We start from the raw sequence: 16,425 nt of genomic DNA, 5'->3' as shown, positions 1-16,425 counted from the left end.
ATAGAAGTAGGCCTACAATAGCCGGTTCAAATAGAACGGTGGTTGGTACATAGTCAGCAGCTAGAAATATACATATGTCGAACACGGTCCACTTTATGGGAATGACACTGCCCTTACTTGCGTGATTCTCCTTACTGTTTGATAGAATGTTCAAATCACGTTTTGTTTATGACATTCCTTATCTCTGACAACATCATTTTAATGTCGTTAAGTATATACCTATTTCTTCAGTCGAATATTACAAGACATGTTTTAAAACAACTTTTGAACGTTTAAAAAAAGAGATTTAAATTCCGACTTTGATGGCAATTTTTATATCACATTATCTCTGTTAAGACCACTAATACAATAGGTCGAGGGTTCAGACCGAGCTGTTGCTATCGTCCTCCGATTCGTGCCGTGGTCTTACGAGTCAAACACTCTGGTATATACACTACGAAATAGAATTAAGTCTAAGAAATTTACAAAATAAATTTTAAAACTTATAAACCTACGCAAGTTAGATGTCTATTTGATGAGCAGTAAGAATTAATTGGATACAGCAGGGTTGTGCATGCAGGTAGCGTCAAATATTGCGCAGTGGAATATTCTCCGTATGCTAATAATAAACAAGCCATTGTAAACACATTAGAAACACTTGCCGAATTAATGACATTAATGGCATTATAGGTTATGTGAAACAAAACACTCGCTCCCAAAAAAAAACAACAACACAAGTTTGCACTTATACAGTGAAGTTACGTTAACCTTGTTTCCAACAAACAGGTTTGTGCAACCACAAAGATCAACAATAACAAACAGGGGCTTCAGAAAAGAATGACAATCCACTCAGTATTTCCATATTCAATACATCAAGACCAATTACAAAAAGTTGCAGAGAAGAAAATAAATGGAAGAATTTACGGGCAAACTCACGTTTAAAACCAGCAGGGAGCACTTGAGACAGACACTTACGCCTTCTTCTGAAACTACAGATGGAGAATGGAATGATTTCTTAATGACACGATATCCTAGACTCAAAAACGCGTTCCCTACTCGATATGAGATAACCAGGTTAGTGTGGCGTGTGCTATCCGTATTGGACTGTGATCAGAGGACAACACAGGAGAATTACAACCAGGCACGATCAGTAAACAAGAACCGTGTATAACTGTTTGTTAATGTAGACAAATATTAGCCGTCACCGATAAAAACATTGATCAGCAACGTCTTGTGTCCGAGTTATCGTCACGCATAAAACACCCATCCAATTCAGTATTGTTAAAGAAGTGGGATTGTCGATCAATTGAAAGCCGGATCGCTCGCTGCATACGGTCAGAGAAAGCTAGAGACCTTATATAGCAGTTTACAAAGTTAAAGTTGTATATGTATTGGTCGTTTAAAAGCCTTCGTTACCATGAACAGCAAATGTTGTATCCCAACAGTAATACAAAGATTATCACAGAACGCCTAAACAAAGGTATTTAGATAATGACGATGAAAGCAAGTATGCTAAAACAAGACAGTTCGTGAGAAATTAAAACCTTTTTTGTTCTTTGTAAAAAATGAAGCAGTGTCACAACAGATGCACGATCGAGGTTTTGTAATCTAAGAACACCTAGCACGTGACGCATTGTGACAATGAAAGGACACTATCCGTCGGCATCTTGATGGATAAGTGGACAACGTCTCCTCATCAGGCAAACAAAAGCACATCTGGATCGATGGCGAAGACAAAAACAAACCGATGGTAAAAACGTGCAACTAAAGCTAAATATCGTGACAACTATAGACCCAAAGTGACCTAAATTATCCACTGTCTCTTATTACAGGAATAACCGCAGAAAATACAGTCTTGTGGCTTTGTTCACAGACAGAAATACTGCTTGTTGGCCCTTTTTTTCCATTTTATTTCATATCATTTACTGTGATTATCAGCAAAGTGTGGGCGCCATTCTTAACAAGCATGTTAGTTTATATACACAGAATATGTTCAAATTGTGACTGTGACAGAGGAAATTTCTTCAACACATACACCCTTTCACTATGGTGGGCTATGAATCGATATATGGAGTACACGCTCTAATCTGACGGCACTTAAAAAGTACTGCAATTTTATTTAGACAAGTATGTTAAATGCGTGTTTTTGAATTTGGTGCAACGAAACACGGGTCCCACAGAGTCTAATATTTGATGCAATGAAATATGGTGGCTCACATGAAATTCCGTAGATTAGAATGTCGCCACCAGAAATGTTTTTGTCTGATGGCTTGGAATTTAAATCTAGCACTCGCACACCAATCGTCGGTCATAATGGACGTTATAGGACAATTTCCAAAACGACACTGAACATAAACCGCGAAAGAAATAAGAGAGTACGTACATTAAGAAATTAGGACAAGGCAATCAATAGTTTTCAATGTTCCCAAAAAGACGCAAAAATGTTTCATTTTTGCTTGTAAAATTTTAATCTGCATCCAAATGGTGCTGGTGCTATAAATATAAATACCATTTGAGTGTTAACAGCAACTGTTCACATATTAAGCCTAGCGATTTTATTCAACACGGTCACATTCCACGATATTCAGGTCATGTAAATATAAGGCTCATTTCCGACATTCGTATACCATTCGGAGTCCGTAAAGGGCGTTCCAAGTCGGTAATCGCAAGATCCATTTCCAAAACAACGTTTAACACTAGCTCCCAAAGACAAAGGTATGTAAGAAATTATACAAATAGGAAATAAAGCCGGTAACACACAAGAGAGAAGCGATCATCAGTTTTCAATGATGCCGGGCAGACAGTGGATATTCCAGGCCTGGTGTCCATATCAAAGTTCAAATTCGTAGTCCATGAATGAGTTCCCGGTCAAATAACAATTAAACAAGGTATCTCAGTCGCGCTTTGATTGCAACTGTTCATAAAGGCATCATGCTGATGTAATGAGCATGGCTGCCTTTACGGCCCCTAGCCCCAGGTTAAGCGGTATTAGATACAGTTCGAAAATAACGAGCGTTACAGACCTTAACCGAACAGATTGTGATTCAAAAGTAACGCCTTTCCCGCAATATGTCAAGATCTCACACTACAAGAGGCGCCATCTATGATGTTACACATGCATGCTGGTCTGTATAAAAGCTGTCTAAAAGATAGACCGTTATACACTTTGGCGTGCATCATTCATTAGAATGGAAACCCCAATAAACAAACTACCACCAACTACCACCTATCACCACGGTTACACTCGGCAACCAGTGCCATCTATGTTGTTAAATACCATGTACGCCATAGATATGTATATAAGGATAACAGCGCCGTCTATGTGGTTGATCATAATGCAGATCGCCAGAGATTCTGAACTCTCTGATCATACCTGTCAACAAGAGTGTTATACTCATTGTAAAATTTGAGAAACTTAGAATGAAGGCGTTTGATGGAGCATCCTTGACAAACTAGTTTTTGAACTAACAACTTGTGTCGCAGATTAAAGTCGTCACAATTTACGCAAGAAATGACAAATGCTACAAGGCGAGATATGTAAACGCCATATGCCCATTGGTATATTGCTATCCAAATAGGGATAATTTACAGTATCAAAATTGAAATTATCCCTTTCGTTGTAAAGGCGGCGTGAAAGGAGACCTTGTTCGTCTTTGTACAGATATAGATCCAAATAAGATGTACCATCAGGGCTACCTGTTGTCACCTTTAAATCCAATGAAGGCGGATAGATTTCCTTCACCGCTTCAGCAATATGGGGGTTATTTAACTCCAGCAGATTATCAATATACCGCTTGGTAAATGAAAACGATCGAGCTTTAAAGATATCACTTTTAGGTAATTTATGCATATAGTCATATTCATGTGAAAACATGTATAGGTCTGCCAAAAGGTACTCACTGGAATACCTATGCACTGTTGGTAAACGGTATCCCCAAATTTCACATAGATGTTATTAATGAGAAATCCAAGTAATTCAATAAATAATGTCACATTCCATGAGTGGTAACCTTTATGAATAGCAGAAGTAAAGAAAGCCTTATTGCTTCTGACGTTAATTTAAGAGTGACCTGTTTTAGTAAATACCGAGACAATTAACAACGATATTCTTTCAATAAGGTCTTTGTGAGGAATTATAGTATAGAGAGCAAAGAAATCCCATTTGGATACGTCTTTGTACATTACATGCATATGAGCATCAAGTTCTTCTGTAAGACGTTTGGAGTTGTTAAGAATGCACATGCAGCCGACACCTTAATTTTTTGGTTATGGCACAACAATACTTATTCCAAAATGACTTTACTTCTCGAAACGCTCTCGTAAGTAGGGTTGACAAGAGTTTGGTGATACAACTTCTTGAACCTGCAGACGGCTTCATATAGCAGGGTGGTGTTGACATAGTCATAGTGCTGCCTCAATGAAACGCCACGCTGCAGACAACTGGCTTGATTTCCATACAGTCACAGTGTACCGAGAACTGCTGTACCTTTCTCTTATGCCAATTATCAAGTCACTATTCATCAAGATTGTCTTTCTTTACTGCAGGCGAAGCACCTCACAGTTAACTTAAGACAAATCTAACACAACTGTGTAAAGTAATCTCTAAACTAATGAGACTGATCCATCATGTATATTTAAAAGGTCATATAAATGTTCTTCATAACTGTATAAAGAGGAAGGCAAACCATTAAACATCCTGAGAGATATACATAGGAAATCTGACCATTCATGTAAGTGCCATTTTACTTAAAATATAGCGAGTATATGACGTGGATATACTTGTCATATCAGCAAAAAATATTAAAGATTAAAGCAAAGTCAGCCTGGAGCGAATTAAAACCTCGTCACACTGAATACCTTGACCTGATTACTACACAGCCTGAAGATTCATCCATATTTATTGATCGTTTAACATATGTACAGGGAATTTCGCACCATACATATAATTACTTACATACAAATAATTACTTATGAATAAACAAAACTACGCAGTGCTTAAACAATCCATGGTTAAGCGGAATTTACCTAATGCCCCCGACTTTGTTCCGAATCAGTTCAATCACTCCTGCTCTCCACTAAAATGGCCTTTAGTAGGTGACAAGTAACACTACAAGCTCTGTACATCGATATGTTGGTTGTTCGTATTACTGCAAATCAGACACATCAAAGTATCACGTGTCACTGACTAAACACTATTTTGGAGCTGAGCACAGGCAACGGTTTAAAAGAAACTGACTATAACATTACTCTATTGGTTTTATACACATGTAAAAGCTGTTTAAGCTGTGGTGAAAAGGGCCGTCTAAGTTACTACTATCTAAGAATTTACGTCAGTATGTAGAATAATTTTAATTGAGGTAAACTGACAAGAGCCCAGACTTCACCTGTTAGAAGGCCGGATCATATGCTAACTGTCACACTCTCATCGCTGCCGTCGTTTTAGTCTCTATGCTCAGTGTTATATATTATTTTATTCCGATGTGTAAATGTACCATATTTTGTTTTAAACGTGTACTACATGTGTACTAGTCGCATGCATCACGTTGCATATAAATATCGTTGTTTATTTATCTACTGGAGTTCCTTGAAAATTTATGACAGCTGTCAAATTACATGACTTTTTCAGGAAGTCAGGATATTATATCCCAGGAAATCAAGTCTGCTTAAATTTTTAATATTAAATTAACCGGAATGGAGCAGATTCCTGTTCATGGGTGAACAGGAGTGTTTTGTTGAACGTTTAGAGAAAGAGTTATGTTATTTCTCAATTTAAATATTATATCACACACTAACACTGCCCCCTTCGGGGGCCTACTGGTTAGAGCGTCCACCTCAAAGTCGAGAGACCAGCGATCAACCTCGGGTCATACCAAAGACTTTAAAATGGCACTTGCTGCCTGTTTGGAGGCATGGACTCGCCCTGTCACAAGAGCACACAGTACATAAACCCGCACTTTATGACTCCTCGTCGCTATATAACTGACAAAGTACGACGTTAACCCCATGCATATATACATTACATTAATATAAATCGGATACCACAATTCCCTCGATTGCAACAAAAGCTTAATAGTGTTAGCCGGGCTTGAATACTGTGGTGTTGAATACTAACACAAGCGGTGAGTGTATATAACTACATCGTTTATGTCGCATCCTAAGAGATACCGTACAAATACGATATTTTGTTGTTTTAATGGATTTAGTCCTTATATCGCTTCAGGTTTTACAAGGAAGGCTATAGTGGACTTAACAACAAAGACATACCTTAAGGGGGGACAAACCAATGACCGTGGTATAAAAAAAAATTGAGCCATTTCCACAAGTTTGGGGTGAATGGCAATTTACAAGACATCTACTTAGTGAAAAAAGATTGTGTTCATTTATTACTGCCGAAATCGGCTAACGTCTCACGTACATGGGCAGGCGGTTTATGGGTGGTAGAAATCGAAGTGACGGGAGGAAACACAACCCTTCGACCTGTAACAGGCAGACCTCCTGCAATTCATCCATGGATTCGAAGCTGCTACCTCGTTTACCAGGTGTCGATTCACCGCGGCCAGGAGCAGCGTTTGACAGTTACGCGGACTGGTCAGCGAAGGTTATAACTCTTCACCTGAGCCTTTCATATGCAGTGCAATAAACCGGTTCAAATGGAAGGGTGATTGGCATATGGTGAGCCGCTAGAAATATAAAAAGGTCGAACACGTTCTAATTTACAGAGGCACTTCTTGTCTTTTGAAATTCAATAATTTGAAAACATCATTTTAATGTCGCGAATTACATACTTATTTATTTTATTTATATATAAGATTCCAAGGCTTGTTCCAAAGCAACTTTTGAAGATTTACAAAACCGACTTCCGACTTTAACGACAATTTATGGCATCTATTTCTACAGACTACCTGGTTTTCGTTGATTCAGCGAAATTTGTATTCTGACTGAGACTTCCTAGCCTAATAAGTTCATACTGCCTCATTTCAGACTACTAATGCCTGGAAAATCAGGTCGAGGGTTCAAAAATCCAGTTCTTGCTGGCTGCTTTGTCGTCTTGCAATTGCCTCAGTCGTCATCTTACGAGTGAAGTATTATTAAGTCGGAAAATTTACAGCGGAGAGAGAAAAACCAGAGTAGCAATGACAGTATATAGTAAACACTCTGGCATATAGTCTAAGAAAATAACCCACTGAATCAAACAGCTCTCTCAGGTTGATATTAAAAACTTGCAACATATTTACTAGATTTGCTCTAAGAATTAATTAGATACAGTAAAATTGTGCATGCAGGTGGTTTCAAACACTGTGCTGTGGAATGTTCTCTGAACACAATAGATATAGGACAATAAACAAGTCGAAATATGCACTCTAGAAACACTCACCGAATGAATGATATTATTGACACTGTAGCTAATGTAAAACAAAACACTCGCAACCAAAAAAAATCAGAAGTTTGCAAAGATGAGGTATTTACACAGTAAAGCTAAGAGCAAATTGAACTCGACAAGGGTAAAACTTGCTTCCCACGAACAGGTTCTTCGTGGAAACTAAGGACACCAACAGACTGGGGCCTCAGGATAAATCGTAATACACTGAGTGTTACCATATACAATATGTAAAGATCAATTGGAAAAGTGGCGAAAATAAACAAAAGTATTTATGGACAGAACTCACAGTTAAAAGCAGCAAGAGGCACTTGAAGCACACACATACGCTTTCTTCTGAAGACTATGCATTGAGAATGAAATGATATCCGCATGACACAGTATCCCAGTGTCAAGACCGCGTTCTCTACTCGATATGAGATAACCAGGTTAGTGTGGCGTGTGCTATCTGTATTGGACTGTGATCAGAGAGGACAACACAGAAGAATCACAACCGGGTCAAAACCGTGCATAACTGTTTGTCAAAAGTAGACTAATATTAACCCTAGCCGATAAGCACATTGATCAACCATATTTTGTGTCCGAGATATCGTCAGGCATAAAACATTCATCCAATTCAGTATTGTTAAAGAATCAGGATTGTCAATTAATCAATAGCAGGATCGCCCGCTGCGTGCGGTCAGAGAAAACTAAGACATCTAATATAGCAGTTTACACAGTTAAACAGCATCTGTTGTATCCCAATAGTAAAAAAAAAGCCAAAAAAAAAATGATTACATAACGCCTAAACAAAGGAATTTAGATAATGACGATGAAATCAAGTACGATAATAGTCTATGCTTACACGGAAATTAAAAGCTGTTTTTGTTGTTTTAAAAGTGAAGCAGTGTCACAACGGGTGCACGATCGAGGTTTTGTAATCTGAGAACACTTTCCACGTGACGCATTGTAACAATGAAAGGACACTGTCCGTCGGCATCTTGATGAGTAAAGAACAATGTTAAGTCACCAGGCAATCAAATGCGCGACTAGATCGATGGCGAAGACAAAAACAAACTGATCGTAAAAACGTGCAACTAAAGCTAAATATCGTGACAACCATGCGCCCAAAGGAGACCTAAATTATTCATTGTCTCTAATAATCCTTACAGGAATAACAGTCGAGAAAACAGTCGTGTGGCTTTGTTCGAAAACAGAAATATTGCTTGTTCGCTTGGTTATAACATCTGGCCTTTTTTTTTCGCTTTCTTTCATATCATATACCAACATGATCAGCAAAGTGTAGGCGCCATTTCTAACAAGCTTGTTATTTCATATACCCACTACACGAGAAATGTTCAAATGGTGACAATGACAGAGGAAATTTCTTCAACACATACACCTTTTCACCCAACAATTTATGAGTGGAAAAACTAACAAAGTATTGCACTCAAAAAGTTTTGCAATCATAAAGAATTGCAATTTTATTTAGACAACTATGTTAAATCCGTGTTTATGAATTTGGGAACACTTTGACAGAAAGGTATAGAACGGGTCCCACGAAGTCAGACATCTAGTCAATGACACACGGGTCTCACACGAGTCAAACATTTGGTGCAATGAAACAGGGAACCTCGCTGGAAATTCCTTAGACAAGAATGTGATCATTACAAATGTTTTTGTCTGAAGGTTTTGGATTTAAATCTAGCATTCGTACACCAATCATACAACAGTCGTCAATCATAATGGATGCTCCAGGACAATTCCAAAACGACATTCAACACAAAGCGCGAACGCAAGAAGAGAGTGCTTATATGAAGTAAGGCACTATAGGAGTCATGAAAAGTGAGAGTCAATTGATTTCAATGTCCCCGGAAAGAAGCCAAAATGTTTTTTCCTGCAACTTTAATCCGCATCCAAATTGTGCCCCAAAAGTTGTTAAACAAAAATATATATGTCAGTTGCGCGTTGATGGAAAATTGTTCACATATCAAGCGTAGCGATTTTATTCAACACGGTGCATATCCATCCCCTAGCCTTGAAGGTTACATTCCACGATATTCAGGTCATATAAGGACGACGTGTTCATGTGACACGGCGGTGTTAACATATTCATAGCGCTGCCTCAATGAATTACTATGCTCCAGACTCCTGGCATAATTTCCATGAAGTCACAGTGTACCTAGTGCTGCTTTACTTTCCTATTCACTCAGTCATCAAGCGACTAATTACCAAGATTGTGTCTCTTAGAGTCTTGGACTGATTCCCGGCAGTTGAAGCAACTCTCAATTACCTTTGGACAAATCGAAATAGGGATCGAATACAGTGATCCCTAAACTAATAAAACTCATCCACCATATGTACTTAAACGGCACAGGTTTTCTTCGTTCTTATAAAGAAGAAGGCGAACCATCGAAATTCCCCAAAGATGTATATAATAAATCTAATCACTAATATAATCTCATATGAAAGTGTGCTATTACTCAAAATATATGACGTGGATATAGTGGTCATGTCAATAACAAATATTAACTGTTATAGAAATGTCAGCCTGCAGCGAATTTAAAATCTCGACACATAAAGTATAATACCTTGACCTGCTTTCAATGTGCTAATATGATTACTACATATCCTTCAAATTCATTTATATATATATATATATATATATATATATATATATATATATATATATATATATATATATATATATATATATATATATATATATATATATATATATGAATTTGCAGGATATGTATCGGTCGTTTTACAAATGTTTTACGTATGTACAGGGAATTGCACAATTTCACATAATACTGGCTATTGTTTATGTCGTATAAGTTAAATAATCTTGAGTATGACGTAAATCAAATAAATAAATAAATAAATAAATAATAAACAGAACTACGCAGTGTTAAAACAGCCCGTAGCTCTGTTTATTATTTATTTATTTAAGCAGAATTTACCTAACGCTCCCAACTGACTGCAAACAGATTGGGCCTTGCACAGATGTTACCTAGCATGCATCAAATACGCATACTTGATATATATCAGATATGAAAATCTACACCCGGCAAGGCCAGCAGAGATCTATGTGTGAATATTTCTGGATATTGTGTAGTAGTTATGTTAATATTCCTCATTAATGTTCATAAATATCCATGAAATGTCCAACATGGCGTGTCAGTAAACGTCTCTATACCATGTGCTCTGTGGTAACTGGTAACTTGGTAATTGGCCGTCAGTGACACGTAACACCACAAGCTCTGCACATCGATATATTGGACGTCTATATAACTGCTAGGAAAAGGCAGAGTACTTTTTCAAAAACAAGATCAGTTCACGAGCTGTTTTTAGTTTGTAGACTTCATTTCCTCCGATGTCCTTAAAATTAAAAAAACAGATGGCATGCTTGTTATAGATAATGTATATCTACATGTTTTAAATATAATATGGACATCAAATATATCACTGTGATACGTGTCAATTACTAAAGATAATTTTGGAGCTAAGAATATTTGTATATTCACATTCATATATTTGAAAGAAACGGGCTATAACATCACTGCACTGGTTTTACATAATACTGCTCTAGTTGTGGAGCAAAAATTTCCACAATGTAAGAGTTGATGTCAAGAGATGGAATAATTGCTAATTCAAGTAAACTGACAAGAGATCCTAATCACTTTGTGGCGGATTAAACTATCGAAATTCTTCCGTAAATATGATTTTTGTTAAATTCCTTTCGTTGCAACTAAAGCTCAACAGCTTCACCGCCACTTGATAATAAGCCAATTACAACAACGCTAAGATCATTGCTTTTAACAGAATATGTATCACGATTATTGATTGTCAGTTGCATATATGCACAAGCCTGTTTTACAGTGAAGCAATAGCTATTATAATAGAATACTTCGACGGAAGAAATAATGCATGCTTTATCCCTTACTATTAAGTGGCACACTTATATGTCCAGGAGAGAGGATCTGTCTCCAACGTGACTGCTCATCAATACTCAATTAAAAATGTAGAGTTGTGGCACAAACTGGACTGATCCATAAACCTAGTAGAAAAGGAACCAATTACTGGAAAAAATTACTGGCCGTCTTGACAGTGAAAACACAATTGTCTGTACTGAAGAGACATTCTGGCAAACAAATAAACTCGTCGATGGCAATCGATATTCTGAATCACCAACACCCCACACGATACAGTTTTCCACGTATATTTTTCCGTCACCTACTGGGGAATACCGTTTTGTGGAGATGCATTTATTTGTCACGAAAATATCACGACGGTCAGGTTTGTGGGAGGAGAAAACCGTAGTGACTGGAGCCAGGTAATTAGCAAAGAGGGGCCAGGTAATTAGCAAAGAGGAGCCAGGTATTTAGCAAAGAGGAGTCAGTATTTAGCAAAGACGAGTCAGGTAATTAGCAAAGAGGAGTCAGGTAATTAACAAAGAGGAGTCAGATAATTAGCAAAGAGTTAAAGTTTCAGTCGACCTAATGTAGAGCTGGATTCGATTAAGCTACCTCATTTGCCATACGCAGGTTGCTACAAGACCTTCCAACGTATGACCCAAGAGGACAGAATAACAGAAGGTTTCTCTTGGCTGAACACAAAAGCTTGTGTATTTAATAGATAGTCGTGGCCGGAATAAGGCAGTAGGTAACCAAGCAGTTGCTGGTTGTGACTGTCGCTTTCATCGGAGACAAATGACGCGTGAGACAAACGCCCAGTACACGCAAAAGATCGACCACGAAGACATCATCTCTTTTGTCACTCTCATCCACTACAATTAGAAAGCTAATGTGTAAGGTTTTGTACGTACAAATGCGTTTGCGCATCTCGCGATGGTAACGTACCACAGTAGCACACATTAAAGGTACACAGCGTGCACAGCATCGTACCAGTTTAAAATTAGATCGTGTAGCCGGGTTTTAAAACTGGCGCCTGTTATGTACACAATACCGTGTAGAGAGTATTGGACTTGACATCCAGTATTCGCCAGATCTTGTCTTCATGAGCAAATTCTAATTTACACATGACAAAACCAGAAATCAAAACTAATGCTAAATGTTTCACATCACGATGCGGACAACTACGCGTATCTGTCTAAATTTTCTGAAAACTGACCAGAAACCAAACTTTCACATCACGTGTACAGGATAACACAATCGAAAATCATCATTAGATCTTAAAACAGTCATGAGATTCAGAATTTCTCTATCGCTGGAAAAAAAAACTATTTCACATAGCTGGAACATACATATTTATTTAAGCTGAATACTGGAATCGTGAAAAATATCTTAAACTGTATAGATTTTACGATAACCACGATAGTCAGTAGGAACTTACTGTGTTACTTATGTATTTAATAGGAGACTTAGGCCTTACCTGCTATTTTTTTATCGGTGTAATGGTAATCAGGTTCGCAGGTGAAAAACTCAACCCTGTTGGCTATTTCACCTAAAGATCTAGACTCGACTCCCGATAAACTATCTAGATCTGACCATATCTAATAAAAGACTTACAGGATACAGAGTAAAACCAGGTCAGGGACGATAGTGTGATATTTGGCAAGTAGTCCCACGTAACCGGTGAAATACGGCCGCTTGTAGAAACATGCAATGATGTTAACTGCAATTTGTTAGATGTGATTGATCTAGATTTTCTAAAAAAAATGTTGTGTAAACAACATACTTAATATACAATAAAATCAACAGACCTACGTAGTACACCCTACGTTACTCCAGTCGAAGTATTCCTTCCGTATTTTCGGAGCTAAGCCCAATTTTGCCCTCATTTCTCTACCTTAACAACGAGTCTATTTGATACCAAATTCTGAACTCTAAAACTACGGAGAGGAAGGGCATTGGATGGGTGAGGAACAGGTGTTACTATAGATCTTCACAACAAGCCTGTTGGCCTAAGAGGAACGGCTACTTCTAGCGTGAGTGAGATTGCCTTGTGCATGTTACTGACAAGGCCTCATGGCGAACGGCAGTGTGCAGCGAAGCCAGTGGGACTGGCTTAACTGACGGGCCGGATTTGCTCTGCAGTAGGGATCCAATAATAAAACATATGATCACAGAAAAGGAGTCCAAACGAAATAGAACAAATGCTGACACGTTATCAGTTGAAGTACGTAGACATGACAGCTTAACCCTATTAACTGCTATACCTATTTTCTAACCGCTCCTGACAAAGCTAACGTTATAAAATACGTCACGCTTTTATACACACTGGTTACATGACAACTAAGGCCACAAAGCGTTAACGTAAGCCAAGTGAAATACAGTTTTTATGGTTTTACTCTACACGCTGTAGTCTTTCATATCGAATTCTTGCATTCTGCCGATAGACAAAGCATATTCGAAGACTTGCCCCTTTGCAATGGCTTCGTATTATTGTTATTCTGCCTTCAATGTAAGGAAAACACAGCAAATTGAGTAATTCTAGACCAGTGCTATTAACATCACTGCAATGTTTGACCTAGTTTTCCTTTGAGTCCTTCAGTTAGTGGATGTTTCAGTAAGCATACAAATTGATAAGAAGACCTTTTTACCGGTTACGGGTGACAATTTCCCAACTATCCACTGTAGTCTCGTACTGTAAGCATAGGTTAAAGTATAGAACGAGTGAGTGAGTGAGTGCTTGGGGTTTAACGTCGTACTCAACAATTTTTCAGTCATATGACGACGAAGGAATCATTAGGGTGCATGCATGTGTAATGTGCCTCCTTGTTGCAGGACGGATTTCCACCGCTCTTTTATTTAGTGCTGCATCACTGAGACGACTTACCGAAGGCAAGTAAGCCGCCCCGCCCGAGCCATTATACTGATACGGGTCAACCAGTCGTTGCACTATCCCCTTCATGCTGAACGCCAAGCGAGGAAGTTACAACTTCCTCTTTTAAAGTCTTAGGTGTGACTCGACCAAGGATTGATCCTGGATCTACCGGTCCCGAAGCGGACGCTCTACCAACTGTGCTATCCGGGCCGGTCGAAGTATAGAACGAAGACTGAAGGACCCTGCCGACGGCACGCGCGGAAATGGACAACATCAACTCCAGTTTTTCAAATGGTTTGAAAAACATCACCACCCGTCATATGGCTAACAAGTAAAAACAAGAAAATATAATATAATTAAAGTCGCACAGTCGAGTAAAACCAGAGCAGCGACGACAGTCATCAAAACCATTTTCATTGATAAATGTGTCCGAGAACACACACTCTAAACAATACCTCAAAGATAGGGTTTTTTTTTCTTGTACATACATTCGTAATACGTTTATGTTGTTTTGGGGAATTTTTTGATTCCTGGGTTAGGATGACTAGGATGGTGTCAAGGGATGTTCCCGTTACTACCGTTAGTATTATGCCTTGGTGTAATTGCTACACCGTATAGGTTATTATTACAGTCAGCATTCTGCTCGACTTCCACCTTGGCTAGCTACCGGACACCTCATTACTTCATCACACAAGAAGATCCCGAATCCGTAGTTTTCAACTTTCTCGCTTTCCACATGAAAACGGAAACCCGTACAGTCAAGTAGACAAATTTTCCGTCATTCTGTCTGTCGTACAAACCAGGAGCATCAGTGTACACAGTCTTCAGTTGAAAGCTTGGATTCACTAAAAGGCTATCTGTCGCCTTAACTGTCGTCCATGGCGCCCTGTTTACAGTTAATTGTGATAGATCGATACATAATGTTGTCAAACTATTTGCGGAAAATTAGTTATTCTAGGGAGAATGAAATTAGTGCAGTACTCACGCCCCCACCGGAAAAACCTAGGGTCTTTTCTAAAAGAAACTTGCCAGGTTCAGTCGTTTCTGTCGTTTGAGGGGTTAGAATTTATTTTTCGTTCATTTCATATATAATACAAAAAAATAATCTTCTGTGAATAAGAAAAAACACGAAACTACAAGCTCTTGCCAGTTGACCCACGTGTGTTAAGTCCCAAGGTAAAATAATGTGTTTAATGGAAGAGTGAAAGACTGAGTGGTCTGGGGCTTGAAATTTAACGCAGTTTAAAGTATAATTTTTGTCCTATCGTTTCCTGCTACCAGGCTTGGTGCTCATGCTAAAATAGTTACAGCGCTACCTCAATGGATCAACACACTAAAGACTCCTGACACAAAGCCTCTCCAGTAGATATGCTGGCAATGGGGGAGTGGCAGATTGAACTGCCGTAGCATCCATCAAAAACTGCACGCAAACAAAACAATCATTAGAAATTTCGCAAAACAGTATCACAGTACAATACGTATTAAATTACTGCCATTGTCACGTAAAAAGCCAATGGGATGTCATCTAGATGGCATACACCCCCGACCGGAATATACACTATTTATAGCATGTCAAGAGCAAAACCTTAGTGGTTAGCTTCAGAGCTGGGGAAGTAACCCTCTTTCCCAGAGCCCCGGTGTGCCTGGAGAGCCTCCACACACACCTTGTCCATTTCAGACTGGCTAAGCAAAACGGAATTGGGATTGACGGAGATAGACAGCCGCAATCCACGTTGGTGGACACTGTGTTTTCTGGGAGCGGTTTACTGCGGTTTGGTAAATATACGCGAGAGTGCTAAAGAAGTGACATCTATTGACACCACTAAATGATGGAAATTGCATTCCAAGTAGGATGGTCAAAGTGTCCAAGGCTGCTCTTAATTAGATTGGGACAAGGTGTTCCGTCGTGTACATCGAACCCTCACAATCCTTTAATGAGCTCCAGAAACTTGTAAGAATTTACTTTCTTTACGTTTCTTTAATTCTACATGAAAGTGCGTTTCGAAAATAAAACGGACATTGCACACCGTGCAAATATGTCCGAAAGAGTGCTAACGAGGCGTTTTATAAACCGTAACCACTGATTACTCAGTGTATATGCCGATTAGATGCGCGTAATTTTATCAAGAACACAAAAACACCTAATAGTACCAATCATGAGTACAAACCTGTGATCATGAAGATTTTGTAGTGTAAGACAGGACATACACCTGGGTATATCCAAACTGGGTAAAATATCAAATTTATAGATTATATTACGGCAGCATTGCTTTGTTTGATCAAGCGTTTACTTGCCC

The 16,425-nt window shown here is 38.5% G+C and overlaps 1 protein-coding gene across 2 annotated transcripts in view; it reads right to left on the bottom strand.

The window, feature by feature from the left end:
• LOC135476316 (protein ABHD15-like) overlaps positions 1-16,425 on the bottom strand; it is a 92,699-nt gene that overhangs the window by 20,446 nt on the left and 55,828 nt on the right. The window contains exon 1 of one of the 2 annotated variants that reach the window (XM_064756309.1): positions 916-1,172. The exons of the other annotated variant lie outside the window; for it this stretch is intronic. The gene's annotated coding sequence lies outside the window, so the exon portion shown is untranslated. Of the gene's footprint in view, positions 1-915; positions 1,173-16,425 lie in introns of those variants that run through there. 2 annotated transcript variants of the gene reach the window in all.

Source organism: Liolophura sinensis, chromosome 10 (genome assembly GCF_032854445.1).
Source record: "Liolophura sinensis isolate JHLJ2023 chromosome 10, CUHK_Ljap_v2, whole genome shotgun sequence".
NCBI lineage: Eukaryota > Metazoa > Mollusca > Polyplacophora > Chitonida > Chitonidae > Liolophura > Liolophura sinensis.
The sequence above is the reverse complement of the archived record's forward strand: the minus strand, read 5'-3'. Positions and strand labels throughout refer to the sequence as shown.